We start from the raw sequence: 6,000 nt of genomic DNA, 5'->3' as shown, positions 1-6,000 counted from the left end.
CTTGGCAGCCACAAGTTTGTATTCTATGTCTATCAGTCTGTTTCTGTTCTGTATGTATGTTCATTTTTTTTTTTTAGAACTGACTTTGAACCTCAATAAGCTTGTGAGAGCGTCATTTTGGTGAGCAAACAGTGAAATTCAGACAATGATAAAGTTGTTTCACACTGACAGTAAAAAGAAACAAGAGAATCAAGAAAATTGTCCATAAAAAGAAAATCAATCTATTTCCTGTATCACGTCAGTCCAGGTTACAGCAGTAAAGGCACATTTTGCAATACCGAAGCCTTGTGACTTTTACTTGATTGACACAAAATACGTATTCATAGCAATCTTACAGCCCTAACCAGCTGATTTAACACATCATGTGCAAGAAGTGTTTGATGATGCTTTTTTAAGGCTTTTCATTTTTATAAAGGGAAGCAACCTTGATTGATAGTATGAAGAGGATATAAAAGCTCTAGATGTTGATTTATTTCAACAGCTATACTTAGGCAAGATAATGATTTCTTTTAGATATTCTGCTTTCTGTGCTGTATTAGGTGTCAAACTTAGTTCTTTCAAAGAAATTGTATCCCCAACTCAGGGCTTATATCTGTCATTTCTACATCTGTACTCCCTGAAGATTCTATTTATGTTCATTTTAAATATTTATAATAGGATTTAGAAACAGTGTTAAATATAAAGAAATGGTTTTTTTCCTTTACATAATGAAGATGCTAAGAACAAGGACAGCCCATCTCTCTCTCTCTCCCTCTAAATTTGTGTGTGTGTGCGTATGTGTGAGAGAGAAAGTTAGAGACAATTTTGCCATATAAATAAAATTTACCAATGTTCAAATGAGTTCAAAAGCATTTATTTCTTGTGAATTTTCAACAGTCTTGATAGCGTAAGCCCTTTCAGATAAGAAAACAACAATTAAGACATTTTTTAAAAAGTGCATACACCTCAGGTCTCACAAGGCCAAGATATAAACCTATATACTCAGGTAACAAATTGTTTTATTTATTTTTTGTTGCTTATTTATTCTGCAATTGAAGCATTATTGGTTCAAGTGTTAATTAACTGACACAAAAGATATATTATCACTAAAATTTTAAAGCGTAACATTTTACAAATCTGAAATTTGACTGTTTTTGTCACACTCCCTCTTGCATTACCATTTTATTTTCATTCATTCTTCTTGAATTACTACAAAAGAACCATGGGCATTTTATTTATTTGTAAGACATCTTATCCTACTTAGTTAAAAGAAATTTAGCAATTTTTTAAAAAAGCGCTGATGAATTCACAGAGAAAAATATTAGGAAACATCCAAAGATAGGCTGCCTATGAGTGACTCCACTTAGATTTAGGACGCACACAGACTGAGTGCAGGAATGGAAGTAAATGTTTCAAGCAGATGTTAATGTAAAGAAAGCAAGGGTAGCCACACTTATATCAAACAGTAGTGGAAGGTTGAAAGCTTTTCTCTAAGATCAGAAGCAAGACAAGGGTGCCCACTCTCAGAACCCTTATTCAATGTACTACTGGAAGTTCTAGCCAGAGCAATTAGGCACACACACAAAATTAGAGCCATCCAAATTGGAAAAGAGGTCAAACTGTTTGTAGATGACATGATCTTTTCTGTGGAATATCCTAAAGACTTCACCATAAAAAACCTTAGAAATAATAATCCAACTCAATTAAGTTGCAGGACATAAAATCAATTGGCAACAAAATAGCAGAAAAACAAATTAAAGAAACAATCTTATTTACCATCACACAGAAAAGAATAAAATACCTAGGAATAAACCTACTGAAGCAGGCAAAAGACCTGTACTTGGAAAACTGTAAGGCATTGACAGAGACACTGAAGACAACACAATCAGATGGGGAGATATTCCATGTTCTGGGATTGGAAGAGTCAATACTGTTAAAATGACCCTGCTACCCAAGGAAACCTACAGATTCAATGCAATCCTTCCTGCTTTGAAGTATATAAATCATGTTACAAGTACTCTATGTCAGTATTATAAATGAGTATGAATAAAGTATAATATTGCCCAAGGCAATTTATTCCCTCTGAAGAACATTTGTTTCTAAATCTCTTAAATATGGTGTCTGTTATTAAACTCTTATCATTGTTTTACATTAAATGAAGAAAATTAGAAAAGGCATGGAAAATCTTCAGAGAGTGAAGTCATTCTTATTTTTCAAAAGTGAATCAATCAATCAATTTCAAACAGTCTCAAAAAAACTATGAAATAAGTTTGACTGTCTTCCCTTCTAAATGAGGGTTCAGCTGGCAGCTTAAAATTGCCTTTGCCATGATACTAAAGCCCCGTGATTGTCTCATATATTTTATGTCCTGAATGCCAAATATCATTCAATTTCAGAAATATATTTGGCAGTCTTAAAGAGGAGAAATGATTACTTTTACCATTTACAGTAACCTTAAAACTCTTTCCGTTTTTTCCTTATTAAAACTTCCAGTGTAAACTTCTTACAACAGAGGTATAACATTAAATAAAACAATTAATTAATCGATTAATTTTTTTAAATTAATCGATTAAACAACTTCAGTTTTACTTTTCAAGATAACATACTTACTCTACACTTTTTTTTTTTTTTGCTATGGTTAAATTCCACCTTTTCTGAAGAAGGAACAATATCTCAACTCCTTTAACAATATATCATTTGTTTCCACAGGCTTTTCAATTTTCTGTCTGGCACCATTTTTCACAGCACAACCAGATATTTCTGGTAAGGTGGCCATCCCAGGAAACGTACATCCTTAGCAAGCTAAGAGTGACTCAAATACCCATTTGAATCCCTTTTGCTTTTTTAAGTAGTTAAAAACTTAGTCAATGTTTAATCATTCATCTGTTTTAATACAAATCAAGTATTATTTTTTAGCATTTTGTTATATTATTTAAAGTCATCTGTGGTTGCATTTTGCTATTATCTAAATATTTATATGTACTATTTGTTAAATATATTTTCTATCTGTAAAGTGTATATCCAATTGAATAGTTTCCCTAAAAAAACAGCAATATTTTTGTATAATCAATCTTTACCACACTGATTCAGTCTTTACATCCACAAACTTAAATATTCCACCTGTTTCCCCAAATCAACTATTGAATATTTTTTCTTAAACATACTTCATAAGTCTAGTTTTTAAATAATTTCTTATAATATCCTATAAACACTGGTTTTCCCTATATAAACTGCTGTAACTGTTGAGTATTCTTTCTAATAAATAACCATTGGATTAGAATATGATTTTCCTCAGACTTTGGCTCAAAATATAATAATCAACTAAATGTTTTTTACTTATTTTATTTCAAGTCAAATTAGACGTATTGAAGCAGTCTTTCCAAAGCAAATTTTCTAGCCTTAGAAATTCGGTTAAATATTATTTACAAATCATTTTTTTTTTAAGTTTAGAACATTGATCAGAATATTTTATTACACAAGAAATATTTAAAGAAATCAATCGATGCATTTGATTAGTCATTAAGTAGAAAACAAGTGTAGCTATGCTAGATTAATAGCACTGAACTGCAAAATAAATAAAGCTCTAAAAATAAGATAATTTGGCATGAGTTGATAATAGCCCACTTCATTGATGAACATGAGTTTAAGATATATTTTAACACTTGGCCCCCATAAGAGAGACCAAGTTGAACCAAATTAAAAATTATAAATTTCACCAAGGCATCCTTCTCTTTGGGAGTGATTTTAGGTGACTTTATTTTTCACTCAGGATTTTCCTTATATCTACCTTTTACATCAGTAGTCTTAATGAGGAAATTCAGGGACAATGAGTTGTTCTGGGTCAGTTGTGGTCATTTAAAGTTTAGTTAATTCACCCAGAATGACACCACTGAGTTTCTGTCACCATTACTGAAGTTACAGAAAATGTGTATTAAAAGTAAGTAATTGACTTATTAGAATGTTGTGACATAAGACAAGCACATAATTTTTTAAACTGAAATTTATGTTTCCTGATTTCTATATTCACTGATCAAATGGAATGAGTAATTTTACTTTGCATGAAAATTTAATGAGATGATATCACACCATTTGGGTAAAATTGTGTCATTTAGCTTTGCACCTCATTTTAAGAGTTCCAATCATCAACATATTGTCAGAAGGAATTTTTGTGAGTTGAGACAAAACGCTTGCAAAAAGACATCCTAACTTTGTGAAGGACAGCTAGAAAGATTAAACAGAGTTAGGTCTCAGGTGACAACCAGGCTGAGGAAGTTTGGTTTTTGACAAAGAATTAGTGAAGAAAATTCCTTTCTCTCTTTTCATAACAGATGCAAGAATAATTAGAAACTGACCCAGATATGTTCATAGTAAACTTATTAAAAATATAATGGCAGCAGCCAGCAAAAAACTGTCAAATTTATTCTTTCAATATGTACAACATTCTTATAGCAGCCACCCATCTGCCAGCAATTTTGATTCCCTTTTCTGCTCAATCCCTGATTTAGGCCAGAAGAAATTATGAGGAGCTGGGGACAGGAGGTGGGAAATATACTTAATATATTTGAAACATATACAAATATGCTCAGATAGCTACAGCTCTCTCTTCTCTCTCCCTTTGACTCTCAGTCTAAGGAAACAGTCCCTCATGGTGACAGGGAGACAGTATCAGCAAATCTAAACTTTGAGTGACTTTTGTTCATTAGAGCTTCTCTAATCATTTTCAGCTAGTAAATTTATTTTTGTGCTCAAAATAAATCTTGAAATTTCTGTATATTTATTTCCCATTGCTGCTGTAATAAAAATTACTATAACCTTAGTAGTTTAAAACATTTATTATTTTATATTTCTGGAGATGAGACATCTGAAGTCCATCCTGCTGGGATCAAGTCAAGGTTTTAGGAGGGCTCTGAGGGGAGACTTGTTTTAGTGCCTTTCTGGCATCTTGTGGGTACCCACATCCCTTGGCCTGTGGACACTCCCTGCATCTTCAGAGAACATCACTCCAATCTCTGCCTGCCACCACATCACTTTCTGTGTCCCTGTCTCCTTCTGGGGCCCCCATATAAGGATTCATGTGATTAAATCAAGTGCATCTGGATAATCTAGGATACTCCCCTCCTATCAAGAACCTTGTCTTAACTGTATCTACAAAGTTTCTTTTTAATAAAAGATAACATTCATAGGTTCTTTGGATTAGAACTTGCACATATTTCGGGGTGCCATTGTTCAACCAACCATATGCTGGATTCCCAGAAACTGCTCAGGAAAGTGATGCCTTCAGTTTATGTGGTATGTACTTCTGATGCTGCGGATCACAGATATTATGGCCTTAACTCCTGTTCATGAGCATCTGGAGAGAAAGCCACTGTCTTGATTGAAAATACAACACAAATGAGATTCATGTCAATCACCACACTTTTAAAAATAGTTTCACCAGTGATTTCTTTTAAGTTTTTAAGAGGCAATTTGTAAATTGTAAAAATTTCTCCAAGAGTTATTTTTTTCCTATTCATTTTTCTGTTTCAGTATTAATGAAGACATATTGGCACTTTTACTTTCTCTGAGGCATTTCAAGTGTTTATATTTGTTTCTTACAAATATAAGCATTTCAACCATTCACAGAAATCACACTAATTTAGAGAAATTAAGCTGTCACTTCTTATACAGTTGTTTTAACTCACTTATCACTTGATATAAAAATTCTACTGAAAAAAAGCAAGAGAAATAATAAAATATATGCTTATAACTTCTTGCATTCTTGCTCTTATAATGGTATGATATAAAATCAAGTCAAATTTTAAGTGTGAGAGAAGATTTTGTATGTATTCATGACTTACATCCCTCTTAAATTTCTCCCTATGACAAGACTAGGACTAACTGATTAATAATTAATCAGTAGGAAAAGTGTGGAATCACAAATTACTACTCATCACAGACCAATCAGTTTACACCTGCCTGTACAAGTGACAGTGACATAAGCACCAGTTCCTGAGTGTTTTTATTTTTGTCTTGGAACAGCTA

The 6,000-nt window shown here is 32.5% G+C and overlaps 1 protein-coding gene across 2 annotated transcripts in view; it reads right to left on the bottom strand.

Annotated features, from left to right (window-relative positions):
• Positions 1-837: 837 nt before the first annotated feature.
• Positions 838-6,000, bottom strand: part of LOC140696293 (cytoplasmic dynein 2 light intermediate chain 1-like) — a 43,568-nt gene continuing 38,405 nt past the window's right edge. For both annotated transcript variants that reach the window (XM_072960707.1, XM_072960703.1), the window contains exon 14: positions 838-5,348. The gene's annotated coding sequence lies outside the window, so the exon portion shown is untranslated. The remainder of the gene's footprint in view (positions 5,349-6,000) is intronic.

The sequence above is a fragment of the Vicugna pacos genome, chromosome 5 (genome assembly GCF_048564905.1).
Source record: "Vicugna pacos chromosome 5, VicPac4, whole genome shotgun sequence".
Classification (NCBI taxonomy): Eukaryota; Metazoa; Chordata; class Mammalia; order Artiodactyla; family Camelidae; genus Vicugna; species Vicugna pacos.
Note: the sequence above shows the minus strand (reverse complement) of the source record. Positions and strands in the feature narration are given on the sequence as shown.